The following is a 14,048-nucleotide window of genomic DNA, read 5'->3' as shown; positions in this document are numbered from 1 at the left end:
CCATTTTAGAGAATTTACCAGAACAGTGCAGGGCTACAAAAGTATTTGATTATTGCCTGTTACTTTCAGCGATTAACAAACAAGAGCCTCTCCCTCCCACATTTCTGTACTAAATATCTGTAAAATTTGCTGTTGGGTCAAAATGACAGTGACGAGTGGTGTCAGTAAGCATTATGCTGCTTTATCAGTGCTGAACTCAATTCTTAAGTCAGTACTCACATTAACAGCAACACTAAAGCCAGCAGCCCCTAATGCAAAGGGTCAGAACAACATGTCTCCAAAACATGCTCAGGAAAACTGATATCCAGTCTGACACTGGGAATGCAATTGCCCTTATAAATTAAAGAATAAGAGAAGTATTTTCATAGGGGAATTCAGAAACGAGCCCAGAAAGTATTAAACATGACGAAATCATGGCCAGAGCCTTGTATGTGAGAGGAGATTTACCACCTGCTGAGACACAGGGAGTGCTTGTCCAACGTATTGGTTGCAGGAGGCGTTTCAGAGAGAACTGAGCACAAGCAGTGACACTAGGCAGAGTCGCAGGAAGAACTTGTCCCTGACAGGAGGATCCACAGGGAGAGTTCATATCGACTTCAGGTGAAGGTGGTGGAGTGGCATAGAGTACTCAAGTCAAGTCAAGTCAAAGATCTTTATTCGGTTATTCAAACAAACAACCATAAAAGCACAATTCAATAGACAGATTTTTTTTTTAAAAGGTTAAAACGATCTAAGACTCTCTACCGAAGTTAAAAAAACACAATTCATCATGTACAATACAGTGTTTAAAAACAATTTAGAACATTTAACCCTCCATGCTATTTCTAAATTTTAGTGCTAATTTTAGGAAACCAGATACAAATAAAGTGCAATCGTGAGTTAGCAGCTGTAAATAACAAAGTGCAGGTCTAACCTGTGTAAAGTTCATATTTTTGAGCAGGGGCTTTAAATAGAGCCTCCGAGGAATGTCATAGTAAGGACAAATAAATAAGAAGTGCACCAAGTCCTGCGGAGACACATTGTCGCAGCCGCAGGACGGTAGCACTTGTCCTCGGTGACACCCCTTGGGAACGGCAAGCAGTAAATGAAAAAAGTCCAGACGGAACCTTGTTAGCAAAAATCTGTCAAAGCCCGACATTGGCCAAGTCAGGTACGGTTCTATACAGGGTGTAGATTTTATTACAACATATTTACGGACACTGCTTTTGTTCAATTCCACCTCCTCTCGATGCAGATTCCGAGAAAGGGAAAAAGTTTTCCTCACATATGTAACATCAGATCTGCTAATAGAATCAGGTCTTATAAAAAGCTCAGGACGCCCCAATTCTGAGAAGCGGTCTTTCAGGTATTTAAGCCACGGGATTTTGTGCATGTTGTCCCAAGATAAGGCTTCTCTCAGAAGTTGGTGATTAAGTGGCATGTCTTTGTTTAACCAACAATTTAGCCAGCCGATTAGGGGTCGAAGGGCTATGGTATCGCTTAAAAAGGGGGCACCCAGTTCTTCATGCACTATAAAACTGGCCGTTCCCCTTGGGACCCCCAACATCTGCTTCAAAAAATTATTTTCTACTACCGCCAATTCGTTGATTGCCGTGTGCCCCCAAAGCTCACTCCCATAGCAGGCTAACGCCACACTCTTTGCCCGGTAAATTTTTAGCAGTGCAGCAATTGGGCGATTGCCCATTTTCCTGGCAAAGCTAAAAATGGCGGCGTTAGCCTGAGTTAACTCCCCCCTTTTCCTTTGTACTGCAGGGCCCCAATTCAACTGGTTATCGAACAGGACACCCAGATATGAAAAGGTTTTTGTGGTTGGGATCTTCTCCCCATTGAGGCAAGATGGCGGCGGCTCACTAGACCGCTGTGAGACACTCTCCTGTGCTGAGCCTAATCAATGGGCTAGGAGGGTTTGGACCTTTGGCGGTCACTGCGGCCCGCTTGAAAATGCTATAAGCAGCTACAAGCGGTATCAGAAAGCATCAGAAAGCAGCCGTGTCGGAACTACAGTGGCATACAGGGTTAAAGCATGAAGAATGAATGGTGCCTACTTTAATGCATCAGGAGACTCTTCATCCTCATCGGGGCAGTCACGGCCGCTACTCCACTGTATCGCATCAGCCCTTGGCCTTACGGTGTTAAGGCTCTTCATTCAGCTTCGTACCAGCAGAGAATCCCCTGACGATCAAGGCAAGCTTAGAAGTGCTCCTGTTACTGACCTCGTCACGCAGAACACGCAGATGGCTCCGAAGAATGCTGCAGCGGTGGCGGCTGCTTCAAAAACCCGGGCAGCCAAACAAGCGCTTCGTGATCAGAAGCTGGCGGCAAGGCGCGCTGGCTCCCTGACGGATGAAGCCGCTGGCTCCGATGGGGGACAGGCTCAGTCCCAGTTGAAACATCAGAAAGCGGCAAAAATCACCAACATTCCGGGCCCAGGCCCCTCTGTTGTTGACCTACTTCGGAAAACGCCGGCCGGAGCTGCGCCATCCCCCTTCCTTCATCACGCAACAAGCGAGCCGCTGATTGTAGCACCGTCCGCAATCCCGGTGGCGCCCTCCAACGCGGATTCGTTGGTGCTAGCAGCGGCCCGTTCCGTGCCTCTCGAGGGAGTGAGTATTCCAGTGAGTATTCCAGCTACAGCCACAGTCGACTTGCCCACACCGCCGCAAGGCTTAGCAGCCTCTGTAGAAGGCCCAGGGGGTTTTACTGAAGAAACGGTAGGGGCAAAAATTCTAACAGTGCCGGCAACACTGAATTCTCAAGCGCAAGCAGTATTAGCAGCATTAGCAGGGGTGAATGTGCCGCTTCAGGAGCCAGGCCCGATAATAACTGTGCCTACAGCATCAACATCTATTACTAATGAGTCACTGCGAGCAGAGGTCATACAACCGAAGGTACAGTTACAATTACAGGCCGATGCTGCACTTGCAACTGGCACAGGCAACACAGTTAATATGCCCAAACAGCCACGGACTGAAATTCTTTTTGCTTCACTTAACATGGCTAATGAGGGGGGCAATTTAACATCACCCCCTCTAGCACAGACTTTGGCTCAGGCACAAGGCACTCCGGCAGCAGCCACACTATTGGGGAATGAAAATGAAGAGGGGTCAATAGCGTCTATGCCGGACCCTATGGGTGGAGCCGGGATCACTTCCGACACAGATCTAGAACCATCAGAATTTTATACTATCTCTGAAGGCCGCGAGGACCCAGGAAGGCACCAAGATTTGGATTCCGATTTAGATTCCCTATCCGGTTTGCACTCAGGCTCCAGCACCAGCACACAAGATAGCGACGCGGATGAGCTATTGGGCAAAACCACAATGGGAAGGCACACAGTGATTAAAAAAAAAAGAAGCCATCACGGCGCGGCAGGCCTTCCCTGGGATTATGCTCCTGCAACAACCTCTAGCTCTCAGGGGCCCTCTTCCTTGAAGGAGCAAAACACTACCTTAACATCGGTAGTGGACACAGTGCTGCAGGCGATTGCCTCCCATAGGGAGCAAACCTCCAAAGATGGTCGGAAGGCTCAGCAAGCCCTACAAAAGGTACAAGGTGTGGTACGTAAGCTCTCCAAATCTGTAGCGGCCTCCAACGCAAGAATGGCAGATATGGAAGATCGTATAGTGGTCAACGAGGCTGAAGCAACGGTGGTGAAAGAACAGGTCGATGCCCATGACGCAGAACTGACTGATGTAAGGTGGAAGCTCGAGGAGATGGAAAATCGCATGCGCCGCAACAACCTCCGGATATTGGGGGTTCCGGAGAAAAGCGAAGGAGACAACATACGCGTTTTTGTGATTCAACTTTTCAAAGATACATTCCCCGAGTTATCTTCTTGGAATTGGGAGCTAGAAGTCCAGCGTGTCCACAGAACCCCGTTTACACTACGGGATAATAACTCACAAAGCAAATACCCCAGGGCGATACTGGTCTATTTCGGCAATTTTCTTTTACGTCAAACTATTGCCGAGAAAGCGAGGCCTGATGCTCATCGGTCTCGAGGTGACATCTCATACTTTGCTAGGCCGGATTTTTGCCACACAACTGTGGAGCGGAGATGGCGGCTTCGTCAGCTAATTAAACCCTTTTTGGACAAAAAGGCCAAGGTTTATTTGAATAACCCTGCTACGCTCAAAGTTTTATATAAGGGTCAGGTTAAATTCTTCACTTCTGAAATCAAAGCGAAGGCCTTCTTAGACAGCCTGACCTAAATATGAGATAATGATACTTTTCATCAAGAACTCTAAGATCAGTGATTATTATGTTTACTATATAACCCCCGGCTGGTGGGTTGTGGTTTATGACATAGGAGGTATAAGTACATTTAATGGAACTATGTAGTCCTAATTTTGGCGCCTATTCTTATCGCTCTGATAGTCACTTAGAGTATGAATATGATGCCTCTATCACTGCTCCAATGATTTACTGTTTGGCACTTATGGGTTTTCATTTCGCCTCAGTGGGCTTCATAAGGTCCTAAATTGGTTATTCTATTCTAGATTTATCTTCTTCTGTTTCGTATCTCTCCGTTAGCCCACACATGTGCTATTAGGTAAACACGGAAGTAACAATATGGCACAGCGCAGGGGGTGTTTCTCCATCACTACAGACTCTAGCTAGAGTCTATATGCCTCAAAGGGTGGTGTGTGGGGGGAGGGGGTCGGGGAGGGGGGTGGTGGGTAAGGGGGTGAAGGGGGGGGGGAAATGCAAAAAAATTGGCAAACTCAGACGTAAGTTGAGATGCACACAAAGATCATGGTTTGATGTGAACCAATATAGCCAAAGCAAAAAACAAAATTGTAAAAAGCAAAACTGTATTATGCATTTTGAGAACATTGGTGGAGCATGGTTCCAATATTTTAAATCTGGGCTAGACTCTCATGTTAGTAAATGGGGAGAATAAGTTTATGCACTTGGAATGTGGCAGGCCTTAATCATAAAAATAAAAGTGCCCAGCTATTTCAATTGACACGTCAGAACCCAGTTGACATAATATGCCTGCAAGAGACACATATAGCATACGCAGACAGAGACTTACTCAAATTACCTGGTTATAGCCTCATGGTTACTACATCCCAAACATCCAAAACCAGAGGGGTAGCCATCTTAGCTAAACCTATAATAGGTACCCCAATTCGTAAATCGGCCGACAAACATGGTAGATGGGTCATAGTTCAGCTACAGTTAGGTATTACTATCTGTGTAATTTATGGCTCTAACCTAGACGACCCTGATATTTTTCGGGAGCTCGAAATTGAATTGGCTTCTTGGGTTGGCCCTCTGATTCTTTGCGGGGACTTTAATATTGATATAGGGCTGCCCATAGAGAATCACCCGTCTTTAAATTATAAAGGGCGTAAACCGAAGGTATACAGCGCACTAGGGCGGATGATGAAAAGCCATAATCTAGTGGATGTTTGGGGGTTGCTCCGGGGGCCAAACACAGATGGTTTTACTTACTTTTCTTTCCCCCATAATAAGTACGTCCGAATCGATTATATTATGTCATCTATAGAGGAGGGGGACATTATAGAAATAACTAAATCCCCGAAAACAATATCCGATCACAATGCGCTGACCTTCATCTTCGATACTGTCAGTATGGTTAAGCCAAAGACTCAATGGACTTTTGACAGGAGGTTACTGGTTAATCAGGAATATATAACCTATATTAAATCATGGGCCCAGTCTTTTTTTGATTGTAACCAGTTTAGTGCGTCCCGTTTAATAGTATGGGACTGTTTTAAAGCAGCATTGAGGGGAGAAACTATTTCATTTGTAGCAAATAAACGAAAGAATGAAAAGCATATTAACACACAACTTATGCAAGAACTCTCTAATCTTGAGACTCATCACGCCTCCCAAATAAATCAGGCTCAAAGAGGTCAAGTAGATTCTACCCCAGATCCTGCAAAAACTTTAAACAAAATAATGATCTTAAAAAATGAGATCAACAGTATGCTCATTCAAAAAGCTGCTGAAACCTATCAGGCTAATAAGACTAGACTGTATGAATCAGGAGAAAACGTGGGAAAGCAGCTAGCATTACGTACTCGACCAAAACCAATCACTGGGCAGTATTAAGAAGATAGAATTCGAGGGTAATGAGCATACAACTTCTAAAGAGATTGTTAAAGTATTCCAAAAGTATTATCAAAAACTTTACGGCAGCAATATCTCACACTTTAATAGCGAAATAACAACATTCTTAAACAATTGGCTCCCAGACCAGGCTTTACACAAAGCTATTGATGATGAGACCAAGGCTAATCTGGATAGAGAAATTACGCTCATTGAAGTGGAGATTGCTTTAGCTGAGCTGGCCAACGGTAAAGCGGCGGGTCCGGATAAAATTCCATTGGATCTATATAAAATCTTTGGTGATCAAATAACCCCTTTTTTGCTTGATCTGTTCCTTGGAGTGCAGTACCACACAACTCCTCCAGAGTCATGGAAGCAAACAAATATAATAATTTTTCATAAAAAGGGCAAACCACCCCACCTTCCTTCCTCATATAGGCCCATATCCTTGATCAACTCCGACTCAAAGCTATATGCTAAAATATTTGCAAACCGGCTGAGTGGGGTCATCAAACATCTTGTGTCCCCTTGGCAACATGGCTTTATCCCCGGCAAGGGTACTACAGACCATACTCGGAGAGCCATAACTCTGTTTGACATCATGGGCGCCACGGGGGGTGAGATGTCGATGATCCTCCTCGATGCCGAAAAGGCATTTGATCGAGTATCATGGCAGTTTCTTTGGAACATCTTGAAAAGTAAAAATTTTGGTAACAACTTTATTAAAGCCATTTACATCAACCCCACGGCCAAAATCTACATAGGCAGCAATGAGTCGGAGTTTATCAAGGTACAAAGAGGCACAAGGCAGGGTTGCCCATGCTCCCCGGTTTTATTTGCCCTCTATATCGATCCCCTTATTCAGAAGTTATTAACTTCACCTGCAATTCAACCAGTCATTACCGGGTCTTTCTCCACGAAAGTCATGGCATATGCAGACGATGTCGCTGTTATAACCACCAATCCCTCTGAAGCAATTTTTGAAATCGAGACAATCACTCAGGCATTTGGGTTATATTCAGGGTATTCTTTGAACAGGGACAAAACGGTGGTACTAGCCACTAATAACACTCATTATGAAGGCACACTCAGGGTAAAACAGGCTACATATCTAGGAGTATGCCTCTCTGCGGAGGTAAGCAAGATTAGCAATCTAAATTATTCCCCCCTTATTGATAAAATCAAAGGTGATCTTAGAAGGATAGATAGCTTGCACCTGTCGATAATTGGCAGGGCCAATTATGTTAAAATGAATATATTCCCACGGGTTTTATATTTTTTTAGAGCAATCCCTGTACTGCCTGGAGAACACTTTATTAAGACTATTGATTCCCTTATTTCAAAGTTTATTTGGAGTTATGGAAAAATAAGACGGGCCCTCCCTCTGCTGGTGCTACCTCAAGATAGAGGTGGCTTAGCTTTACCGAATTTAAGATTATATCTTTGGGCAACACTAGTACAATATATGGACCCTCTTCTGACTGCTAAACCTGGAGTTTTAACCTCTATAGTTCCATATATCCCGTCGATATATGAGCTTAGCTTGGGTGAGAAATATAAGGGGCTGTTTTTAAGACAGGTGGAACCATCATACTACAAAAAAATTAAATTAAAGACAGTTTTAGATGCACGTGCGGTATGGAAAGCTATCTGCAAACATCTGGATATTCCTACATTTACGAAATATACACCACTATGGTACTGCAAAATCATCCCCCCCATTCTTAACGACATTAGATCTCAGAGGTGGAAGCTCCTAGGTATTAATACAATAGGCGATTTTTTTGGATACAACATCCCATCATCTTTTGAGTCTTTCCAAGAAAGATACAACATTCCCGCTCGCGATTTCCTAAAATTCTATCAAATATCGTCCAGCATCTGCAATATTACACCAAAAATTCTACTAGATAATATACCATTACTGGACATTATAGGGAAAAACTCTACAAGAATTGGGGTTCTATATCAGATGTTTATGGCCAACGCTCCTGACGACCTCGAACGCACGGAACAATCTTGGGCCTCGAAATTAGTTAACCCCAACGTAGATATAGATCTCTCGCTAGCTCTCTCAGCAAAGTACTTCATAGCTTCTAATTTAAAGGCCCAATATTACAAAACCATATATAATCTATACTATACGCCAGCCAAATTGTTTGCTTGGGGGCTCAGGACTGATGACAATTGTCCTAGATGTAAACAGCCACTTGCAAATCTCTTGCATATGTTCTCTGAATGTCCTGCATTGGCAACAGTCAAGGCTATGATACTGGAGTATTGGGCCCAAATCTTTGGGCATCGGATAAGAGACTCTATAACATTGCACTTCTTAGGCCATGACGACTCCCTGGACCACAATAGTGAAGAACAGGCGGTACTTTTTCTGGGATATGCTGTACTTCGAATAATTCTGGCAGCTAGATGTAGAGCCCCCTACCTTTCATATGTGGCTTAGTCGATTTATTGCCATCTATAAACAGGAAATCGCAATTTATGCCACAAGAGGTAGGAAAATGAGGGCAATAGGAAAACAGCTGTGGGAGCCCATTACTAGGTGGTATAATATTGAAAGTGGAAATCATGATTTGGATTTATGATTGTGTATTTTGTTACTTTGCTTCTTTTCTTCTCCCTTCCTTTTCACCTTTTTTCTTATTAACTATCTGATTTACGGCTTATTTGGCTTCGAATTATGATGCTGTTTGGTATGGTTAAAATGTATATGGTTTTGGTTGCTTTTACTTTCAATCCCTTAGCATATCTTTAATTTACGGATGATCCATATACTTTAGGTATTATATTGGTTACTCATTTCAACATATGACATGCTTTCACGTTGTACTCCATGCATACTTTATTTATCTGCATTGTTTATTTTAGTAACTTGTTTTGATTGTCTGAATTTGCCAATGAATAAATAAATATAAAAAAAAAAAAGGGATCTTCTCCCCATTAACATGAAATGGAAACGTCTTTTTGTGGCCCTTTCCTACGTTCATTACCAAAGATTTTGTGTTGTTAATGGCGAGATCTCGGGGTTTCATGAAGCTGTAAAAGGAGTCAAGTAACAATTGAAGCCCTTTTGCGGTCCTTGCCAACAAAACGGCATCGTCCGCATAAAGTAAAACGGGTAGGCCTTTGCGCCCAACATAGGGGTAGTCTGCTCCGGTGTTTAAAAGGTTCTCCTCCAAATTGTTAATATATAAATTGAAGAGAAACGGAGCTAAAATGCAGCCATGTCGGACTCCCCGGTGCACTCCGAAATCCCTTGTTACCTTTAGCTCTTGGGAGTAACGTACATTGGCTCTCGTGTCCTGGTGCAAGTCTGCCAACAAGTTAACTAGATTTTGCTCCACGCCCATGTGGCCCATGGCCTCCCAGAGCTTAGCCCGAACGACACTGTCGAAGGCTGATGAGAGGTCCATAAAAGCCATGTGTATTGTGCCCTGGCGTGCCAAAGTGTATTTTCCCAGGACCATATACAAGTTGAGGCACTGTGAAATCGTGGAGTGGCCTGGCCTAAAACCGTATTGGATCGGGGAGATTATGTTATGCTCTTCTGCCCAGGTTGTTAATCTGTTCAACATTACCCCCCCCGCTACTTTGACCACAGAATCGATTAAAGATATTGGTCTGTAGCAGGACGTACTATTATGGTCCCCTTTCTTGAACACGGGAACTATCGTGGAGACCCCCCACGACCTGGGGCATCCAGATACAGCGGCTGCATTAAGCACGGCAGTAAGAACAGGCGCCCACAGTGATATACATGACTTAAAAAGGTCCGGGGGCAAGCCGTCGGGCCCTGGAGCTTTATTACTTGTTAAGCCCTTGATTCCCTTTTCAACCTCGCTAATGGAAAAGCACTCAGGGTTATCTTCTAAAACACCATTTTTAAAATCAACTTGTGGTAAGTTACTGTTAAAAATAGAGCTAAAATGAGAGACCCACTCTTCTTCTGGTATGTTGGAGCCTACAGCGGAGTTACCTGTTAATTCAAAAAGAGGTTTATTCATGATTTCCCAAAACTTTGCACTGTTTCCAAGGATTTTGGGATCTAGCAAGTTTTCCCAGATGGAGGCCTTCACTTCTGATTTGCCTTTCGCTAAGGCCTTATTATAATGAGTGCGTGATGCCCTGATTCGTGCCAGGTCTCTAGGCTTGGCCTTTAGGGCCGCCTTTAAGTCACGACTTGCCTTAGAGCATGATTGATCAAACCATTTCGGTCCACTGCGAGCCGGCCCCGTAGAGGGCACAGTTAACATTGGCCCAACTTTAGAAACGATACCGTCGAAAGCAGACAGGGTCTCCTGGGGTGGAGGTGCCGAAGACACACAGAGAGACAACTCAGGGCCACACGTGTTGTTAATTAGTTCGTATAAGTGGCTCGAGTCTACCATTGCCCACTTTAAACAACGTTTGCCATCAGTACATTTTAAGACACCACCATCTGACCTTTTCTTACGCGATTCAAATATCACACCACCCAGTTGAATGCAAACTGGATTGTGATCGCTATGTTGGTTCTCCTGAATTTTAAAATCCAAAATAGAGGTACCAAGGTCACCAGAGAAAAGTATATGGTCAATGTAGGAACCCCCTGAGTTGCCTTTATAGGTGGGTACATCATGGAGGACATGGTCAGCCACCACGGACATGGCCGGGGTTAGATTGAATTCATTCAGGAGATCATTCAACAAATTACCCCGCCTTGTGTGATCAAAATGAAAACCTCTCTGTCTGTGGCAACCCAGGGAACCTATTACAGTGTCCCCTGGGTTCCCACAGGGGTGTGCGTTAAAATCCCCTACAATGAGTATTTGGTGTGGGAGGCTCTCCATATTACTCCTAAGGAAGTTACCCAAATCCACGAGTCTACACTCGCCGTTGTGATTTACAGCGTTATAAAAGGTGATCAGGGTTAGTGAGTCTTTCCCTTTCTTGACCAACAGCACTTGGATGTCAGTGTTACAAAAGGAGTACCTTTTGACTGTGCATATTAATGCTAGATCAATAAACACAGCCAGCCCCCTTTGGCTCTAACGCTACGTGACGGCTCCGCAGGTACAAAGAAGCTTTTATACCCTTCTATGGATGTGTTGTTCCCGACCAGCCATGTTTCTTGGAGACATACCACTGCAAAAGATGTTATGAAGGCTACCCAGGTCGGATCACTAATTTTGCCTGCCAGCCCAGCGATGTTCCAGGAGATTATAGAGTATTTACCAATGAAATAAGCTGCAGGAAATGCATGAATAATGCTTCTGTTTTATGAAGGCAACTGACAACAGCCAGGTAGGAAGGCTTGCAAGTGACAGAGTCTAGAGGCATAGCATAATGGGAGTAGTCATCAGGCAAAGGACCTTTATGGGGGTTCTCTCTGTCTCATGGGAGCCACATGTAGCACCCCCAAAACAACAGGACATTTCTGTGAGTGATCATGAGGTGGAGTGGAAGGTACAGGTGTTTTATTGAGGTTTAGGGACAGCCATGCTGTTGCTATTGTAGGGAGAGAAGTAACTGCAGGGGCAGCGCCGCTAGTTAGGGTCAATTGTGTGTTTTTGGCTTGCTCGCCCTAAGCGCGCCTGGTTACCCAGACGTGGGTCCCGGGCTCACTGTGCCACTGGATTCAAGCTATCCTGACTGAAGAGGGGTGAAACCCCGAAACCGGTCCTATGATGCTTGTTTCCGGTCCAGGGAAGATCTGGCTCAGCAGTTCGGGCCGGACTGCTCCCATGAGGCACAGGTCAAGACAGATTTGCATATGGTCAGGGCTAAACTGGTGTGGCATGGTGAGCAAAAGAATAATGGATTTAACCCAGATCTCTTGACTGGGGTGAATATTTTGATTTGTTCTGCATTCCATCCATCAATTATGTGTCTTTTGCTTCCTTGCCCTAAGTACGCCGGGTATGCCCAGACGTGGGTTCCGGGCTCACTGTGCACTGGATTCAATCTATCCTGGCTGAAGAGGGGTGAAATCCCGAAACCGGTCCTAGGATGCTTGTTTCCGGTCCAGGGAGGACCTGGCTTAGCAGTTCGGGCTGGACTGTTCCCATGAGGTACAGGGTCAAGACTGATTTGCATATGGCCAGGTCGAAACTGGGGTGGCATGGTGAACAAAAGAATGATGGATTTAACCCAGATTTCGTGACTTGGGGGTGAATGTTTTGATTTGTTCTGTATTCCGTCCATCAATTGTGTCTCTTTTACTTTCTCGCCCTAAGTGTGCGGGTATGCCCAGACGTGGATCCCGGGCTCACTGTGCTGATGGGCTGATGAGGGGTGAAACCCCGAAACCGGTCCTAAAATCCTTGTTTCTGGTCCAGGGAGGACCTGGCTTGGCATTTCATACTAGACTGTTCCCATGAGGCTCAGAGTCCAGACTGATTTGCATACGGCCAGGTCTAAACTGGGTGGCATGGTTAGCAAATGAATAATGGATTTAACCAAATCTCTTGACTGGGGGTGAATTATGTGTCTTTTGCTTTCTCGCCGTATGGTGGGCCCCCAGCATGAGGGAGATGCCCACTTCACGCAACGGAGATACCTTGGTGAACATAACCTCTTCATCACTCTTTGTGTTTTTGGACGGGTGTTCCTACTGTAGCTTTTCTTCAATGGATGAAAGCACCTCAGTAGCTAAGGCGAGGGATCAGGGCACTCTGACCAGGACTGAAAAGCACTGGGTAACTGCTTGGGATGACAGAGAAAACTTAGTAACGGGGTGAGTTCAGAAATGTGGGATGTGAGTGCTACAAGCATCGTTCACATAATATTTATCAACCCACACTCATGAGCCATTATTTGCTTCTGTTATTCATTATATGTGGATTTTTGCCTACGTATCAACAATTTCATCAGTCCAGCAATGAGATGAGGTCGCACAAAGAGGGTTTTTTTTTTTTTACAGTTAACCCGTCATGCTCTCATTTACCTGTTCCCCATCCATGCACTCATAACTCTTTCCATGGCACTCAATCACTTACCATACCTCAGGGAGTTTACCTTGCTCTTGATACACAGATGCACTTATGTAAAACTTTTCACACCCGCATTCAAGACACTATTTCGCTTAGGCCCCACATACCTAAACAGTTGCATCTCCTTCCACCAACCACCCAGACTCCGCCGCTCCGCAGAACTCCTACTCGCACACACATCCCACATATACATAGAACCAGATCCTGAGGATGAGGGTTCTTTGACATCGCTCAGAAAGTGTGGATCAGCCTCCCGTTCCACTTAAGGGCCTCATCCTCTTTTCTTGATTTCTGCAGGAAGCTGAAGATCTGGCTTTTCCGTTTACCAACCTTTCATAGATAGGGCTAGGCACACACGACTGCTCAGTACCAGGATCCCCTCGCGGGGGTCAGTATGCTTTGCAGATACACATAACCAGGGCTTTAAGTGGGCCGGGTCTCAAGGGGTCTGAGCGCTGTCAGTTTTTTAAATGGGCCTCGAAACGGGTCTCTATCGGGCTCTGTTTTGAGCCCTGGCACAGGCGGTCCGTTTTTTCCGGCAGTCCTGAAAAAAGTGCCTGGGTGCAAAACAGCCCGATAGAGAGACCCGTTTCGAGACAGCAGGCACATCGATGTGCGCTGCTCACACTGCTCATTTCTCACTAGTGGAGAAGTTACGGCATGACGTCATGCCAGGTGAGCTTTGTGGGGTAAGGGAAATCCTTTAAAGAGAGCCATTTTCTCTCTGGATTTCCCTTCTCTTTTTGAAACGCAGAAGCAGCAACAACATTGTCGTTGTGTCACTAGGGCTTTAATTGGAAGCTTTTGCAATATTATACGTAACAAGCCATAGTTGTAGCTTATTTATCTTATGCAACTAATAACCATTGAAAAAGCCAATTGTCCCTCCTTGTTGTAGGTATGATGTTTCTTGTTGTATCACATATCTGGGTGCAAATACAAACAGCAAAATACAAGTTGGTTGGCACACTATGCTAAACA

At 44.9% G+C, this 14,048-nt stretch overlaps 1 protein-coding gene across 2 annotated transcripts in view; it reads left to right on the top strand.

Moving 5' to 3' along the window:
• VPS13D (vacuolar protein sorting 13 homolog D) overlaps positions 1-14,048 on the top strand; it is a 2,979,414-nt gene that overhangs the window by 544,067 nt on the left and 2,421,299 nt on the right. The gene's annotated exons all lie outside the window — the stretch shown is intronic.

Source organism: Lissotriton helveticus, chromosome 5_1 (assembly GCF_964261635.1).
Source record: "Lissotriton helveticus chromosome 5_1, aLisHel1.1, whole genome shotgun sequence".
In the NCBI taxonomy this organism is placed as follows: Eukaryota; Metazoa; Chordata; class Amphibia; order Caudata; family Salamandridae; genus Lissotriton; species Lissotriton helveticus.
Note: the sequence above shows the minus strand (reverse complement) of the source record. Positions and strands in the feature narration are given on the sequence as shown.